This window comes from Rattus norvegicus, chromosome 5 (assembly GCF_021556685.1).
Source record: "Rattus norvegicus strain SHRSP/BbbUtx chromosome 5, alternate assembly SHRSP_T2T, whole genome shotgun sequence".
Classification (NCBI taxonomy): Eukaryota; Metazoa; Chordata; class Mammalia; order Rodentia; family Muridae; genus Rattus; species Rattus norvegicus.
Window position 1 is genome coordinate 88230187 of NC_141538.1, and position 18430 is coordinate 88248616.

Below are 18430 nucleotides of genomic sequence, written 5' to 3' on the forward strand. Positions count from 1 at the left end.
ATTAGGACATATGTATATATTGAAAACATCATGCTATTTTCTCATTCTTTGATGTCTATTAATATCATAAGTATAGTGGTTTATGTAGTAACTCACATTATTGACAATTACTAGCCAATATTTTGGAAGACACATGAGATCAGTATATGAAGAGAAAGAATGTGAGAACTGAGCTCAGAGAGCCATGTCTTTCTTGTGGATAGTCTATTTTATTCAACAGCATAACCCCATTAGGATTTGTATTATAGAGGTATATGACTGGGGTTTCCACACATTTTATCTAATATAATTGTGAATATTTCAGTGAGGCCAGCTTTTGATCATCTATCATTTACCTATAGTTTTCATCTATATCATTTATCAAGCTATTTGCCTGGCATGTATCTATCATTTGTCAATATATTTAAATATTTTCTGTAAACACTTATAACACAGAACCAAAAACTATTATTTAATTATTTTGTGCCTCAGTTAGAAGAAGAATGAATGATGATATTACATAAACCCATTCCATTTCAGCTGCTTGGTTAGTCCTCGAATTCTGGCACTGATCCAGAAACTAACTGCAGTTCAGCAGCCCATTGTATCACATCCAACCTGGAGCTACAGGTCCAGGACCAGGTGCAGCACAAACACTGCTGCCCAGGTCTCAACTCTATGGCAACGAAATCCTGGCTAAAGCCTTGTTCAAATGCACTAGGGATAAAGGGACTAAGTAATCTTTCTATGCAGCAAGCCATCTCTTGGTTTCCAAAATTTGCCTGATAAGAATGATCTAAATAAAAGTTTCTAATCTCCCATAGATAGGTCTACAGCTAATTCATGAAATAAACTACATCATTATTAAAAGGTAATAAACAGTTCTGTGTGGTTATGAATACATCCCCATAGAAAGAATATTATCTTTGCATCCAGATGGACATAGCTTCAAATCTCATCGCTGTTGCTAGTTTCATTGGTCCGGATTGCTGCACCTCAGTGATTCTCCTGTGGTTTGCATAAAAAATTGGTTCAATAAAATGTAATTTACAAAACTGAACAAGAACTAAATGTATTACAGCTTGACATAGTTTCTGACACAAACTTCAATGCAGTATATGGATAAAACAGATACATTTTATATCCTTGACAAAAAGGGACTTCCTGGGGCTGTCACTATAAATCTTAGCACCAAAGTGTCTCTGGTATATAGTATATATCCAATGTATGTCCCCTGAATAAAATAGTGAAGAGAATTATCGTATCTAAATCCATCAATACCTAGTCACATTTGCTTTCTTGGCCTTTGTTTGTTTGTTTGTTTGTTTGTTTGTTTGTTTGTTTATGTAAAAGGTTATTAAGACATTTTATCAAATAGTCAGTGCCCTGGATATATTTCCTGCTTGGTTCATTAACCTGAATTGTGATAACTAGTTAAAAGATGAGGCATACTGCTCTGTAATGTGAAACATTGTCATGTTACAGTATGAAAGAGGAGGCAAATTTTATTCTTTAGTAACATTTTTAAAAATGACCTATAAGCAAAAATTCACCTGAGAGCTAGGGAATGGCAACAATGTTTCATCTTTGGTTGATTCCTCAAATCCCTGAGAGACAACTCTGGGTGGGCCAACTTATGTCCCTATGTTTTTCAAAGCTTTGATGAGAGTAGAGGGTTTCTCTGAGAAAGGGACTCTAAATTCCATTGATATTTTATAAATAAATATTATTGTATCATTTCTTGATCAATGAGCTTCAAGAGGTGATTCCTTGCTCTTCTGACTATCTTACACAGTGCAGCCTGCAACCTGGAAAGAGGCAGGTAGGTTCTTTTCCAACCCATTTTTAAGTGCTTGCAGCATCCATAATTTCCAAGCCAAAATAGCAATGCCATTCATCATAAGCTCAAAGCCAGTTGAATGTGGTCATGGAGAGCTATGTTGATATTCTGCTGCTTTCTGTTCCTCATGGCAGGGGGACTACATTTCTCCTATGCAAACAACTATCCTTATGATGAGTGGTGATCCTATTTGACAGAGCCCAAAATTCATTGCAGAATCATCTGTCTCCTGGGAACATATCATCTACCTAGGTAAGATGAGTGCACCTCAAATGCCTGTTTTTTAAATAATCCTGAATCTCCACCCCATTTAAAAGACACCTGTAGAAACAGAGGAATACGAATCTTTCCTAATACTTCTGTGCTTTTAGAAATTAAAGATCGACTGTATGGCCTTGAATGGCTACAAACATTTCAGGATTAGCAGGTTAACTTAAGGCACTTTGAATCCAACCGTTATTTGAGAGAAGAGACTTGATAGTAAATAATATTTATAATTGATGGAAGAAGTATTTATTCTAATTTTTGGTTTTTGGTTTTTATTGTTGCTGATGTTGTTTTTAAAAGCAGCCATTACTGTTCTCCTCCAATTTAAACTGCATAATCCTCCATGGCTCAGTGAGCCTGCCAAGTTCAAGTTATGGTAGACTGAGCAGGGGTCTTTTACTCTTGGGCACATCTGCATTCATGCTGCACAAATGGAACCCCTCTGACTCTGATAGTATCCTCACTTGTGAACATAGTTGGAAGGAAAGTGAAGGGCACAGGGGTTCTAATTTGTTCTGGTCCACTCTCTTCCTAGGGTGTATGTTTGTATGTTTAACTGAACAACAGGGCACGTGTTTAAAATTACCAATGAGGCACTGAGCCAGGACTTAAATGTTTTTGAAGTGCAAGTCCTACATTGTATTGAATCTCACTTTCAATTTGATATTTAAATCTGAAATATCAGGAAAGTAGTCAAACTTATTACAACTTTAAGACTGTACTGTTATTATGAGGATGTTTCCTGAGTCATTTGGGGTCACTGCTGCTCAAGAAAACACGAAAATGTCAAGGAAGCAGATAGAAAATTATGCCATTTTTCTCTTCTCTTCTCTTCTCTCCTCTTCTCTTCTCTTCTCTCTCTCTCATATATATAATATATATTATATATATATATAATTGCATATTTTATGTATTTCCATTTAAGATATGATCCCCTTCCTTCCCTCTCCCATTCCCCCTCCTTCCTCCACTGTTACTATGAAGATGTTCCCACTTCCACCCACCCACCCACTCCCACCTCAACACCCTGGCATTTCCCTTCACTGGGGAAATTAGCCCTCACTTGATCAAGGACTTCTCCTCCTATTGATGCCAGACAATGCCATCCTCCACTACATATGTGGCTGGAGCCATGGGTCCCTCCATGTAAACTCTTGGCTTGGTGTTTTAGTCCATGGGAACTCTGGGGTGTCTGGTTGGTTGATATGGTTGTTCTTTCTATGGGGTTGCAATCCCCTTCAGCTCCTTTATTCCTTTATCTAACTCTTCCATTGGGATTCCTGTGTTCAGGCCAATGGTTAGCTGCAAGCATCCTCCTCTGTATTAGTACGTCTTTGGCAGAGCCTCTCAGGAGACATCCATATCAGGCTCCTGTCAGCAAGTACTTCTTGGCATCAACAATAGTGACTGGGTTTGGTGGCTGCATATGGTATGGATGCCCAGGTAGGACAGTCTCTGGATGACCTTTCCTTCAGTCCCTGCTCTACTTTTTGTCCCTGTATTTTTCCCATGAGTATTTTGTTCTCCTACTAAGAAGGACTAAGTATCAAACATTTTGATCCTCCTTCTTGATCTTCATACAATCTGTGTAATAGTTTCTTGGGTATTCCCAGCTTTTTAGCTAATATCCACTTATCAGTGAGTGCATACCATGTGTGTTCGTTTGTTACTGGGTTATTTAAATTTGAATAATATTTTCTATTGTCATCCATTTGCCTAAGAATTTCATGTAGTCATTGTTTTTAATAGCTGAGTTTTACTTTATTGTGTAAATGTACCACGTTTTCTGTATCCATTCTTCTGTTGAAGAACATCTGGGTTCCTTTCACCTTCTGGTTATTATAAATCAGGCTGGTATGAATACAGTGGAGCATGTGTCCTTGTTTTATGTTGAAGCATCTTTTGGGTGTATGCTTAGGAGTGGTATAGCTGGTCCCTCAGGTAGTACTATGTCAAATTTTCTGAGAAACTGCCAGGCTGATTTCCAGAGTGGTTGTACCAGCTTGCAATCCTACTAAAATGGAGGAGTTTTCCTTTTTCACCACATCCTCACCAGCATCTGCTGTGACCTGAGTTTTTGATCTTAGCCATTCTCACTGGTGTGAGGTAGAATCTCAGGAACTCTTTGTAAAGGCGGCAGCAGCTGTATACGACTGGCTATTGAAAAAAAGAGACATGGCTTTTCTAAACTGAGATATGTCAAAAGTACAAATTCTGCACTGGATAGGTCAGAAAGTGTGGAAAAATGGAACATGTGTACCATAACTGTATGTTGGTTACGTGATATGAAAATGATGCCATTTTGATGTGACATGTAAATATACCATTATATTTAATTTTACCTATTTCATGCACTCTCTGCTAGCATAGTCATTGGTTACTCCAAAGATCATAAAAATGGTTCAGTGTAGGTGAAGAGAGTGGAAAGGGCAGATTCTATTAGTGAAACAATGGGAAAATGAGGAGGAAGAAAAATATGAATGCTAGCTGAGCATGCTCATGTTTACTTTTACTAATTATTAAGAACAAATACATGGTGACTTTGACAGCTAGGTGCTCATTTGAAGTGTCTTATAACTGAGATCAATAAATCTGAGAAAGTGATGTGCTAAGAAATCAAACCACAAGAAATGCGAGACTGGGAAGCAAAGATACTAGTCTCTCCACTGTCAAACCCATGCTTTCCCGTACACCAAAGCACACCTTTCTAAAATGTATTCATTTTGCTATAGCCAGTGGGCTAAAGATCTGCAATTCTGATTCTGCATCTCCACTTCTTATCTCCTTTCCCCCATCGCTCACAGGACTGCAAACAGGATTTAATATTGTTATTTTATTTACTACAACCATTTCTGGCCCCTGCACTCTGCTTGATGCAGTACAAAAATAGTTTGCCCTTTGGGAGGAGCAAGCTGAGTCTGTGCCCCTCCATGGCTGTATCGTGTTTATAAACCAGGCAGGGTGGATAGAGATAGCAACCTGGCTAAGTATGGCTCCAGGGGGAGTCGCTTTCTGGCTGAGTTGATAATAGAAAATGGAGAACCGCACCTCCAGGTCAGGGACCGAATCTAGTCCAGTCTTTCACTGTCTATTCGTGTGATTACTCAGAGGAGGGCAGCAGGAATTTGAGTTTTCCCCAAAGACTTCTCTATTTTCCAACCCTTCCTCCCACTTCCTAGTCCCTTTCTACGCTGCTTCTTTAGGTCTGCTTTTCTTCAAAAGCCTCAATGCACTTCATTGGTTACGAATGAGAAGTTATTCCCCACTAATTTCCCATGATCCCATACCCAAAATGAGAAAAAGAATAAGGACCAAATGGTTCAGACACATGGAAGGAAGTGTCATCTTCTCTACATTCTAATGTGGCTCTATAGCATCATTAGGTAGTCATAATTAAATAACAATTTCTATGATTTGTTTTAAATAGTATCTAAAATTCTACAATTAAGTAGTAATTCTACAGTTAAGGTTTAAATAGTATCATAAAGATTGAGTTAGTGGTGTAAGGTTACTTTAACATATTTTCCGTGTACTTAAAACGTAGTATATCATTTTTCGTTTAAATCTTGGATCACATTGATGCACAGGAATGTAATCTGTACACAGAATGAGGAGGCTCACACGCTCTAAACCTTAAGAGCTCTCCACTTCTTTATGGTAAGCAATAGCTTACCATATTGGACGTAGGGCTTTCTCAATGGGCAAAAATTTATGCTTGTTATGGTAGACCTAACCAATCACCAGGGCCTAATTAGGACATGAATCTTAGAAAAGAACCTACTATCTACCACTTTGCTAAACCAATATTATTTCAAACTGTTTTCTAAATTCTTATCCCCTCAGATAAGAGCATGTTTCACCATATGTCAAAAAAATTATCTTTGAAATATATGGAGAGAATTCAGGAGCAAAACCATAGAGGATATGACAAAACTCTTGCGCCCAAAACAAGAAAGATGTTAACATCTGAAGACCAGGAAATTTGCTGTGAGTTTGTGACTAAAAGAACTGGAAGGTAAGCTTTATCTTTACTTCAAGAATATGGCTGCCTACACAAGACCAGAACTAGGAAGACATCAGTGCACACAGTGTACATGTTAAAGTGGAATGGGTAAATCTCAAGGGTCCCAGCCCTAGACAAAGAACCACAAGCAAATAAGACATGATGAAAGCATGAGAATTAATCTCTCTGGGGGCTGAGTCCCATAATTAGTTTATCCAATATCAAGTGATCAGCTCTGAAATTGTATAACTAGAAGCAACACTATATGTATTCAGCAGATTGTATTTACATATTTATGCGCTTATACATGTATATGTAACAAGAACAAGTTAAAAGCAGCCATAAATTTTAGCGGGAGCAAGAAGAAGAAATGGAAGCTATAAGTTGAAGGAAATGAAAGCAAATGCTTACATTTTAATTAAAAATTCAGTAAAATAGTCTTCCATGCACACTGTACAGAATTATAGTTTTCTTTGACCTAGGCAAGGCCCAATTTCCTTATTTCTAAAATGTGAATAATCACCTTGAACATAACCATGTTGCCATATGTCAACTCACTAACTTATTTCCTTGCTTTACATGATTGTATTTTTTAAAAAGGTGGGCTCAAAAGCAGATAAACCATTATGTTAGAAATTAAAAGATAATCTAGTGTGAATTTTGAGATCAAAATGTTGTACTTCTGCTTCTATATACTTTTCTCATCTGTTCAAGTTCTTTTCTTTTATGTACATTAACACTGAATCATGCTATATAATTTTAACAATCCATTTATGAATATATATATACATATATATATTTTACATATGCACACAGTCCATGCTTGGCTAGGGTATTTTACTGTCAGGAATATACTAGTGAATTATACTAAGACTGTAGTTTAAAGAGACTCATGTAATTTCTAAATTATATTACACAAACTATTTTTATATAACATTGGGCCTAATCTGATAAATTTTAAAATTAATTAATCCCAATTTTTATAATTTATTATTTCTTTTGATAACTCACAAAAGTAAAATGGATTCTGATTACTCCCTCAAATGTTCTTTTATATCCCCACCATTTCTTTTTTTTTTCTTTTTTTTTTTTTATTAACTTGAGTATTTCTTATATACATTTAAAGTGTTATTCCATTTCCCGGTTTCCGGGCAAACATCCCCCTCCCCCCTCCCCTTCCTTATGGGTGTCCCCCTCCCAACCCTCCCCCCATTGCCGCCCTCCCCCCATAGTCTAGTTCACTGGGGGTTCAGTCTTAGCAGGACCCAGGGCTTCCCCTTCCACTGGTGCTCTTACTAGGATATTCATTGCTACCTATGGGGTCAGAGTCCAGGGTCAGTCCATGTATAGTATTTAGGTAGTGGCTTAGTCCCTGGAAGCTCTGGTTGCTTGACATTGTTGTACTTTTGGGGTCTCGAGCCCCTTCAAGCTCTTCCAGTTCTTTCTCTGATTCCTTCAACAGGGGAACCTATTCTCAGTTCAGTGGTTTGCTGCTGGCATTCACCTCTGTATTTGCTGTATTCTGGCTGTGTCTCTCAGGAGCGATCTACATCCGGCTCCTGTCGGTCTGCACTTCTTTGCTTCATCCATCTTGTCCAATTGGGTGGCTGTATATGTATGGGCCACCTGTGGGGCAGGCTCTGAATGGGTGTTCCTTCAGTCTCTGTTTTAATCTTTGCCTCTCCCTTCCCTGCCAAGGGTATTCTTTTTCCTCATTTAAAGAAGGAGTGAAGCATTCACATTTTGATCATCCGTCTTGAGTTTCGTTTGTTCTAGGGATCTAGGGTAATTCAAGCATTTGGGCTAATAGCCACTTATCAATGAGTGCATACCATGTATGTCTTTCTGTGATTGGGTTAGCTCACTCAGGATGATATTTTCCAGTTCCAACCATTTGCCTACGAATTTCATAAACTCGTTGTTTTTGATAGCTGAGTAATATTCCATTGTGTAGATGTACCACATTTTCTGTATCCATTCCTCTGTTGAAGGGCATCTGGGTTCTTTCCATTTTCTGGTTATTATAAATAAGGCTGCGATGAACATAGTGGAGCACGTGTCTCTTTTATATGTTGAGGCATCTTTTGGGTATATGCCCAAGAGAGGTATAGCTGGATCCTCAGGCAGTTCAATGTCCAATTTTCTGAGGAACCTCCAGACTGATTTCCAGAATGGTTTTACCAGTCTGCAATCCCACCAACAATGGAGGAGTGTTCCTCTTTCTCCACATCCTCGCCAGCATCTGCTGTCACCTGAGTTTTTGATCTTAGCCATTCTCACTGGTGTGAGGTGAAATCTCAGGGTTGTTTTGATTTGCATTTCCCTTATGACTAAAGATGTTGAACATTTCTTTAGGTGTTTCTCAGCCATTCGGCATTCCTCAGCTGTGAATTCTTTGTTTAGCTCTGAACCCCATTTTTAATAGGGTTATTTGTTTCCCTGCGGTCTAATTTCTTGAGTTCTTTGTATATTTTGGATATAAGGCCTCTATCTGTTGTAGGATTGGTAAAGATCTTTTCCCAATCTGTTGGTTGCCGTTTTGTCCTAACCACAGTGTCCTTTGCCTTACAGAAGCTTTGCAGTTTTATGAGATCCCATTTGTCGATTCTTGATCTTAGAGCATAAGCCATTGGTGTTTTGTTCAGGAAATTTTTTCCAGTGCCCATGTGTTCCAGATGCTTCCCTAGTTTTTCTTCTATTAGTTTGAGTGTGTCTGGTTTGATGTGGAGGTCCTTGATCCACTTGGACTTAAGCTTTGTGCAGGGTGATAAGGATGGATCGATCTGCATTCTTCTACATGTTGCCCTCCAGTTGAACCAGCACCATTTGCTGAAAATGCTATCTTTTTTCATTGGATGGTTTTGGCTCCTTTGTCAAAAATCAAGTGACCATAGGTGTGTGGGTTCATTTCTGGGTCTTCAATTCTATTCCATTGGTCTATCTGTCTGTCTCTGTACCAATACCATGCAGTTTTTATCACTATTGCTCTGTAATACTGCTTGAGTTCAGGGATAGTGATTCCCCCTGAAGTCCTTTTATTGTTGAGGATAGCTTTAGCTATCCTGGGTTTTTTGTTATTCCAGATCAATTTGCAAATTGTTCTGTCTAACTCTTTGAAAAATTGGATTGGTATTTTGATGGGGATTGCATTGAATCTGTAGACTGCTTTTGGTAAAATGGCCATTTTTACTCTATTAATCCTGCCAATCCATGAGCTTGGGAGATCTTTCCATCTTCTGAGATCTTCTTCAATTTCTTTCCTCAGTGTCTTGAAGTTCTTATTGTACAGATCTTTTACTTGCTTGGTTAAAGTCACACCGAGGTACTTTATATTATTTGGGTCTATTATGAAGGGTGTCGTTTCCCTAATTTCTTTCTCGGCTTGTTTCTCTTTTGTATAGAGGAAGGCAACTGATTTATTTGAGTTAATTTTATACCCAGCCACTTTGCTGAAGTTGTTTATCAGCTTTAGTAGTTCACTGGTGGAACTTTTGGGATCACTTAAATATACTATCATGTCATCTGCAAATAGTGATATTTTGACCTCTTCTTTTCCTATCTGTATCCCCTTGATCTCCTTTTGTTGTCTGATTGCTCTGGCTAGAACTTCAAGAACTATATTGAATAAGTAGGGAGAGAGTGGGCAGCCTTGTCTAGTCCCTGATTTTAGTGGGATTGCTTCAAGTTTCTCTCCATTTAGTTTAATGTTAGCAACTGGTTTGCTGTATATGGCTTTTACTATGTTTAGGTATGGGCCTTGAATTCCTATTCTTTCCAGGACTTTTATCATGAAGGGGTGTTGAATTTTGTCAAATGCTTTCTCAGCATCTAATGAAATGATCATGTGGTTCTGTTCTTTCAGTTTGTTTATATAATGGATCACGTTGATGGTTTTCCATATATTAAACCATCCCTGCATGCCTGGGATGAAGCCTACTTGATCATAGTGGATGATTGTTTTGATGTGCTCTTGAATTTGGTTTGCCAGAATTTTATTGAGTATTTTTGCATCGATATTCATAAGGGAAATTGGTCTGAAGTTCTCTTTGTTGTGTCTTTGTGTGGTTTAGGTATAAGAGTAATTGTGGCTTCGTAGAAGGAATTCGGTAGTGCTCCATCTGTTTCAATTTTGTGGAATAGTTTGGATAATATTGGTATGAGGTCTTCTATGAAGGTTTGATAGAATTCTGCACTAAACCCGTCTGGACCTGGGCTCTTTTTGGTTGGGAGACCTTGAATGACTTCTTCTATTTCCTTAGGAGTTATGGGGTTGTTTAACTGGTTTATCTGTTCCTGATTTAACTTCGATACCTGGTATCTGTCTAGGAAATTGTCCATTTCCTGAAGATTTTCAAGTTTTGTTGAATATAGGTTTTTATAGTAAGATCTGATGATTTTTTGAATTTCCTCTGAATCTGTTGTTATGTCTCCCTTTTCATTTCTGATTTTGTTAATTTGGATGCACTCTCTGTGTCCTCTCGTTAGTCTGGCTAAGGGTTTATCTATCTTGTTGATTTTCTCAAAGAACCAACTTTTGGTTCTGTTGATTCTTTCTATGGTCCTTTTTGTTTCTACTTGGTTGATTTCAGCTCTGAGTTTGATTATTTCCTGCCTTCTACTCCTCCTGGGTGTATTTGCTTCTTTTTGTTCTAGAGCTTTTAGGTGTGCTGTCAAGCTGCTGACATATGCTCTTTCCTGTTTCTTTCTGCAGGCACTCAGCGCTATGAGTTTTCCTCTTAGCACAGCTTTCATTGTGTCCCATAAGTTTGGGTATGTTGTATCTTCATTTTCATTAAATTCTAAAAAGTTTTAAATTTCTTTCTTTATTTCTTCCTTGACCAGGTTATCATTGAGTAGAGCATTGTTCAATTTCCACGTATATGTGGGCATTCTTCCCTTATTGTTATTGAAGACCAGTTTTAGGCCGTGGTGGTCCGATAGCACGCATGGGATTATTTCTATCTTTCTGTACCAGTTGAGGCCCGTTTTTTGACCAATTATATGGTCAATTTTGGAGAAAGTACCATGAGGAGCTGAGAAGAAGGTATATCCTTTTGCTTTAGAATAGAATGTTCTATAAGTCCATTTGGCTCATGACTTCTCTTAGTCTGTCGACATCACTGTTTAATTTCTGTTTCCATGATCTGTCCATTGATGAGAGTGGTGTGTTGAAATCTCCCACTATTATTGTGTGAGGTGCAATGTGTGCTTTGAGTTTTAGTAAGGTTTCTTTTACGTATGTAGGTGCCCTTGTATTTGGGGCATAGATATTTAGGATTGAGAGTTCATCTTGGTGGATTTTTCCTTTGATGAATATGAAGTGTCCTTCCTTATCTTTTTTGATGAGTTTTAGTTGGAAATTGATTTTATTTGATATTAGAATGGCTACTCCAGCTTGCTTCTTCTGACCATTTGCTTGGAAAGTTGTTTTCCAGCCTTTCACTCTGAGGTAGTGTCTGTCTTTTTCTCTGAGGTGTGTTTCCTGTAGGCAGCAGAATGCAGGGTCCTCGTTGTGTATCCAGTTTGTTAATCTATGTCTTTTTATTGGAGAGTTGAGGCCATTGATATTGAGAGATATTAAGGAATAGTGAATATTGCTTCCCGTTATATTCATATTTGGATGTGAGCTTATGTTTGTGTGCTTTCATTCTCTTTGTTTTGTTGCCAAGACGATTAGTTTCTTGCTTCTTCTAGGGTATAGCTTGCCTCCTTATGTTGGGCTTTACCATTTATTATCCTTTGTAGTGCTGGATTTGTGGAAAGATATTGTGTAAATTTGGTTTTGTCATGGAATATCTTGGTTTCTCCATCAATGTTAATTGAGAGTTTTGCTGGATACAGTAACCTGGGCTGGCATTTGTGTTCTCTTAGGGTCTGTATAACATCAGTCCAGGATCTTCTGGCCTTCATAGTTTCTGGCGAGAAGTCTGGTGTGATTCTGATAGGTCTCCCTTTATATGTTACTTGACCTTTTTCCCTTACTGCTTTTAATATTCTTTCTTTATTTTGTGAGTTTGGTGTTTTGACAATTATGTGACGGGAGGTGTTTCTTTTCTGGTCCAATCTATTTGGAGTTCTGTAGGCTTCTTGTATGTCTATGGGTATCTCTTTTTTTAGGTTAGGGAAGTTTTCTTCTATGATTTTGTTGAAGATATTTACTGGTCCTTTGAGCTGGGAGTCTTCACTCTCTTCTATACCTATTATCCTTAGGTTTGATCTTCTCATTGAGTCCTGGATTTCCTATATGTTTTGGACCAGTAGCTTTTTCCGCTTTACATTATCTTTGACAGTTGAGTCAATGATTACTATGGAATCTTTTGCTCCTGAGATTCTCTCTTCCATCTCTTGTATTCTGTTGGTGAAGCTTGTATCTACAGCTCCTTGTCTCTTCTTTTGGTTTTCTATATCCAGGGTTGTTTCCATGTGTTCTTTCTTGATTGCTTCTATTTCCATTTTTAATTCCTTCAACTGTTTGATTGTGTTTTCCTGGAATTCTTTCAGGGATTTTTGTGTCTCCTCTCTATGGGCTTCTACTTGTTTATTTATGTTTTCCTGGAATTCTTTCAGGGATTTTTGTGTCTCCTCTCTATGGGCTTCTACTTGTTTATTTATGTTTTCCTGGAATTCTTTCAGGGATTTTTGCGATTCTTTCAGGCATTTTTGCGATTCCTCTCTGTAGGCTTCTACTTGTTCTCTAAGGGTGTTCTTCACGTCTTTCTTGAAGTCCTCCAGCATCATGATCAAAAATGATTTTGGAACTAGATCTTGCTTTTCTGGTGTGTTTGGATATTCCATGTTTGTTTTGATGGGAGAATTGGGCTCCGATGGTGCCATGTAGTCTTGGTTTCTGTTGCTTGGGTTCCTGCGCTTGCCTCTCGCTATCAGATTATCTCTAGTGTTACTTTGTTCTGCTATTTCTGACAGTGGCTAGACTGTCCTATAAGCCTGTGTGTCAGGAGTGCTGTAGACCTGTTTTCCTCTCTTTCAGTCAGTTATGGGGACAGAGTGTTCTGCTTTCGGGCGTGTGGTTTTTCCTCTCTACAGGTCTTCAGCTGTTCCTGTGAGCCTGTGTCTTGAGTTCACCAGGCAGCTTTCTTGCAGCAGAAAAGTTGGTCTTACCTGTGGTCCCGAGGCTCAAGTTCGCTCGTGGGGTGCTACCCACGGGCTCTCTGCAGTGGCAGCAACCAGGAAGACCTGTGCCGCTGTTTCCGGGAGCTTCAGTGCACCAGGGTTCCAGATGGTCTTTGGCTTTTTCCTCTGGCGTCCGAGATGTGTGTGCAGAGACCAGTCTCTTCTGGTTTCCCAGGCTTGTCTGCCTCTCTGAAGGTTCAGCTCTCCCTCCCACGGGATTTAGGTGCAGAGAACTGTTTATCCGGTCTGTTTCCTTCTGGTTCTGGTGGTGTCTCAGGCACAGGGGTCCTGCCGCTCCTGGGCCCTCCCCCACGGGAGCCCAGAGGCCTTATACAGTTTCCTCTTGGGCCAGGGATCTGGGCAGGGGTGAGCAGTGTTGGTGGTCTCTTCCGCTCTGCAGCCTCAGGAGTGCCCACCTCATCCCCACCATTTCTAATACTCACCCCAAACATATGCTGTTTCCTTTCCCAGATTCGTGACTTTAGGTTTTTGTTTTTGAGATACGGTTTCTCTGTGTAGCCTTGGCTGTCCTAGTACTCATTCTGTACACCAGTTTGGCCTCGAACTAATAGAGATCTGTCTGTTTCTGCTTTCTGAGTGCTGAGATAAAAGTGTGCAGGACTACTGCCTAGAAAATTTTGATTTTGTTTTGTGACCAATTGAGCTTAATGAGGGCGATCTGCATGAACTTTGAATTGAAATCATCCATTGGATTGTGATTGTATCACTCTTAGGTATAGAATTCGAGGTGATATCTCATCCCCCTTCTGAATCTATAAGTATCAAATAGTACTTCCCCCATTTTCTATAACAAAGCAAGATGTCTACCTTCTACATAGAATTCTGAAAAATAGGACAAGTAGACAGCAGCCCACTGTTGATGGTAAAGTGTGTGCTCGAGATCATTCGATAAAACTCAAAGAATGAAACTAGTAAAAATTTTGTGATTTATTTTTACTGATTCTATATCATGACTCTGGGAAATGATAACTCACTTTTTTTTTTTAATGTTTTCTTCAAGCCTTTCCTTAATTCAACTGCAGGGGATACTGACTTCAGAGTGTTGGTTGGGTATATCTGCTTTTGTCTCAGTCAGCTGCTTTTTGAGCATCTCAGTGGGCAGCCATGCCAGGCTCCTCTCATGCATCTCCTTTTGGGTGCCCTATAGAAAGACCAGCAGTCTCAACAAACCTGGACCCCCGAGATCTCTCAGAAACTGAGCCACCAACCAGGCAGCACACACTACCTGGTCCAAGGCACACATACAGCAGAGGACTGCCTGATTTAACCTCCGTGCGAGAAGGTGCACCTAACCCTTGAGAGACTTGAGGTCCCAGGGAATGGGGAGGTCTGTCGGGGTGTCAGAGAATGTGGGGGTCTGGGCACATCCTCTTGCAGACATGGGAGGAAGAATGGGACCTGTCAGAGAGGAGAACGGGGTGGGGTGGGGTGGGGTGGGTATAACAACTAGACTGTAAAAAAGATTAAAGATTAAAGTTTTCAACGATAAAAATATCAATGGCATTTGGTTTTGGAAATGAACTTGTCTCTATGCTCGTTAAAAGCAGAGATGAATGTCAATGTTAATGTTCTAGGGAAATATTCACATGGATTTAAAAAAATCTTCAAGAAGGCTGATATGATATTATACCTTTAAAATATACATTTACAACTTTCAAATCCACCCAAGAAGGATTTATGGTATTAGGAGTTAGCTTGTATAACTAGAAACCTGAACAAATAAAAAACAAATTGGAGACAAGATTTTGAACAACATGTGGTGTAGACCGTGAACTTAGCACAATGCCTGCCTGTGTTTTCTGCTAGAATCAATTTACACCATGTAAAACAAGGAGCGGGACAAAACTGTGTGCTGGAACATTCATAAAACGAAGCAAGAAGAGACCATAGGTTAAGAAAGCCAAGATGGCTGGGGTTGGGGATTTAGCTCAGTGGTAGAGCGCTTGCCTAGCAAGTGCAAGGCCCTGGGTTTGGTCCCCAGCTCCGAAAATAGAAAAAAAAGAAAAAGAAAGCCAAGATGGCTAGAATTCTCAGAGCTCAGAACCACAAAGAGAGGAGAAACAAGGAAAGCAGTCTCTGGGGATCTGAATGCAATGTATGCCCTGTTTAGTGAATATGTCCTGTATCTGCTGAGATGACACAGACTAGGAGGACCAATGAAAGGACCTGATAAGGAGAGGGCTTTAATTATTTGGTAGTCTTATAGGAACAAGGGTGATACATGCTTCATTAACTAATCTTTAAGAAAATAGGCCAAATCCTGATAATGGTGTTGCTGGAAGAGTATATACTAAATGTTCCCTTAATAAATATCACTCTGGGCCAGTCATAACAATTTATTTTAAATCAAAAAAACCTAAATTTTAAGTATGATAATGTATGCCAGAGGGAATATGTATATGTATGTGTGTGTGTGTGTATATAAATATATATATATACATATATATATATATATAATGCTCACCATCCAGTGATAAAAATGAACAATATACGAAACACACCTATATCTTAGCAAAAAGGTGGTGGAGGCAGGAAGATCAGGAGTTTAAAAGAACAACCTCAGCTCCATAGTAAATTTGAGGCCTGCCAAAGTTCTGTGAGATTCTCTCAGAAACAATCAAACAACAAAATCATAATGTCTAACTTCTGTAATATAGTATAGTGTACAATATTTTTGGAATTATCACTTATCTAAATCAGCCAAAAACTATGATTACAAACAGAAAAAGGGAATAAAGAGAATGAGATGTGTTAAATGGAGAATGAAATTTTAATTCAAAGGAGTAGAAATTGCTATTGAAAATACACTTGACATGCTCACTCTACAAAGTAAAATAAAAAAACAAAAGTATAAATAGGAAATTTAAAAATATGTAAATGGAAGCCACAAATATTAAAAGAAATGTGAAATGAAAACAGTGTTAATCACTGCCAAGGAAAATTCTAATAACATGGACAAAACAAGCAGAAGATTCTAAAGAGGGAAGATTAACTGATAAGAAGGAAGATATTTCTATATTGCCAGTAAAAGCCAACCTGAACTACAGAAGACCATGCCTTGCAAATAAATAAATAAGAAATAAAGAAATAAATAAATAAAGAAAGAAAGAAAGAAAGAAAGGAAGGAGGGAGGGAGGGAAGAAGGAAGGAAGGAAGGAAAAGAAAGGAAGAAAGAAAGAAAGAAAGAAAGAAAGAAAGAAAATGTTAAATAGGCTGTGGTGCATTGTGGGACAAAAGTAAACTGATAATATGTGCAAAAATGACAATGTGGGGTACAGGGTAAAGGAACAGAAATTAAAAAAAATAATCAGTTATTTGTGTTTTCAACATATGAGAAATTAAAGTATGTACTTATAGAGTTAGACTTTATCTTCTTTTAGTAATCATTAAAACAAATTGATTTAGACATGAAAAAAATTCAAGAATGAAAAATACATTATCAACAGTCTTAAACTAATTGACAACTTTGGAGCACAGGATAACAAGGGGCACATGCTATTTTCAAGTAAAAATAAGGTGTTAAGGAAGTAATACCACATTCAAAACTGTCAAAGAAATGAAATCAACTTAAATATGTTAAATATAATTCTCTGATGAAAACACAAGCAAGAGAAAAACTTTTAAATACTTTAAAATTCCTCACATATTTGAAGGTATTTAAACAAGATGCAAAATACCTTACTTGAATGGGAAGTATTTAGTGGAAAATGAAGGCTTCCATGTTCTTTCTCCTTGTTGGTTTGTCTTACCTTTCTGCCTTGCTTTAGAAAACAACCCTTATTATATATCAACGTCACTAAAAATTACAATACAGTTGTAAACAACTTAAGAATTCACAACCATTTTCAGGAAAATGAAGACTAAGACACATGCACAATTGTGGGATGGAGGTGAACAAGTCCTGAGAACAATATAATGCACTATAGTCCTATGATAAAAAGAATAAAGGTCTTAGCCTATGATTTAATTTCTATATACAAACTAGAATAAAGATGAGCAAATAAGATCTGACATCAGTAGGAAAAATAAAAGTTAACTATAATATATATTAAACCGAAAAGGATTAAGAAAATCAATAAAATACAAATGTAGTATTTGGAATGATAAGGAACATATGATAAAATTCTATCTAGGTTTAACAGAAGATTAAACAAAGTAGGGGTCATTTCATATCCTGCTGATATTAAGTCAATACAAAGCTATTATAACAGGAACAACTTGGTGTTAAGGAATTTGAAATCAGTGGTTCAATGAAATGAATTCTTTAAATTCCATCCCAGGAACCAGAGGTAAAGATAAGACCTTCTTGATTATATGTGAAAAAGCTGTCAATGCATTGGTGTAGAGACTGTGGAGATCACTCCAGCAATAAAGAACAATCAAAATATAGGGGTTCATAACCCAACCTCTCCACATACATAAATATCTAGCCAATTTAACAAGCTCTGTGTTCAAGGTAGACTTTGATTCAGTATATGGCTTCAAAAGCTGTCAAGGAAGACATGCGGCATCTACATCTGGCCTCCACAAACATGCAAATACATCTACACAGATATGCACATAATACAATTGTGCACATACATACATATGCATAATCGATCGAGATAACTCACTTTATAATGGGTTAACAAAAAGTTCATGTAATTATTTAAATCAATGATGAAAATTATCTGAAGAAATTCAACTTCTAACCATTATAAAAACTAGGGTTAAAGAAAGAAATGTAATAATAGGATAAAGAATATCTACTAATTCCTGCAGTTATAAGTACAAATGATAAAAGACTGAATGTATTCCTCATAGTACCAGAAATAAAAAGTTTGTGCTTGCTACCTTACTGGAAATATGTGCTCTGTAATTAGACAAAACCAACCAACAATTCAAACACACATTAGAAATTAAGTAACAAGCAAAACTCCAGAGTTTGTGATTATTAATGTATAAATTCTTCCCTGCAAAAATCTATAACAAAGGATCATAACTGACATATGTGGTCATTGTGATAGATAATACCAAAAGGATCAATAGAGCATAATTTGAAGTTGAAAATTAAAATATATTATCAATGGGTCACTCTGAAAACTAACAGTTGAACCTTGTTGTTGAGAACGTACACAACTCATTGAGCATGGAGAACTCCAGCTGGTGCCTACATCTGGCCACTATCTTCTAGTGTCTTTAGTATGGGA

At 37.8% G+C, this 18430-nt stretch overlaps 1 long non-coding RNA gene across 2 annotated transcripts in view; it reads left to right on the forward strand.

Annotated features, from left to right (window-relative positions):
- LOC108350985 (uncharacterized) overlaps positions 1–18430 on the forward strand; it is a 45128-nt gene that overhangs the window by 11913 nt on the left and 14785 nt on the right. The window contains exons 2-4 of one of the 2 annotated variants that reach the window (XR_015620255.1): positions 1954–2071; positions 5930–6101; positions 14389–14523. This is a non-coding gene — a long non-coding RNA (uncharacterized LOC108350985). Of the gene's footprint in view, positions 1–1953; positions 2072–5929; positions 6102–14388; positions 14983–18430 lie in introns of those variants that run through there. The other variant, XR_015620254.1, reaches the window with a different exon arrangement.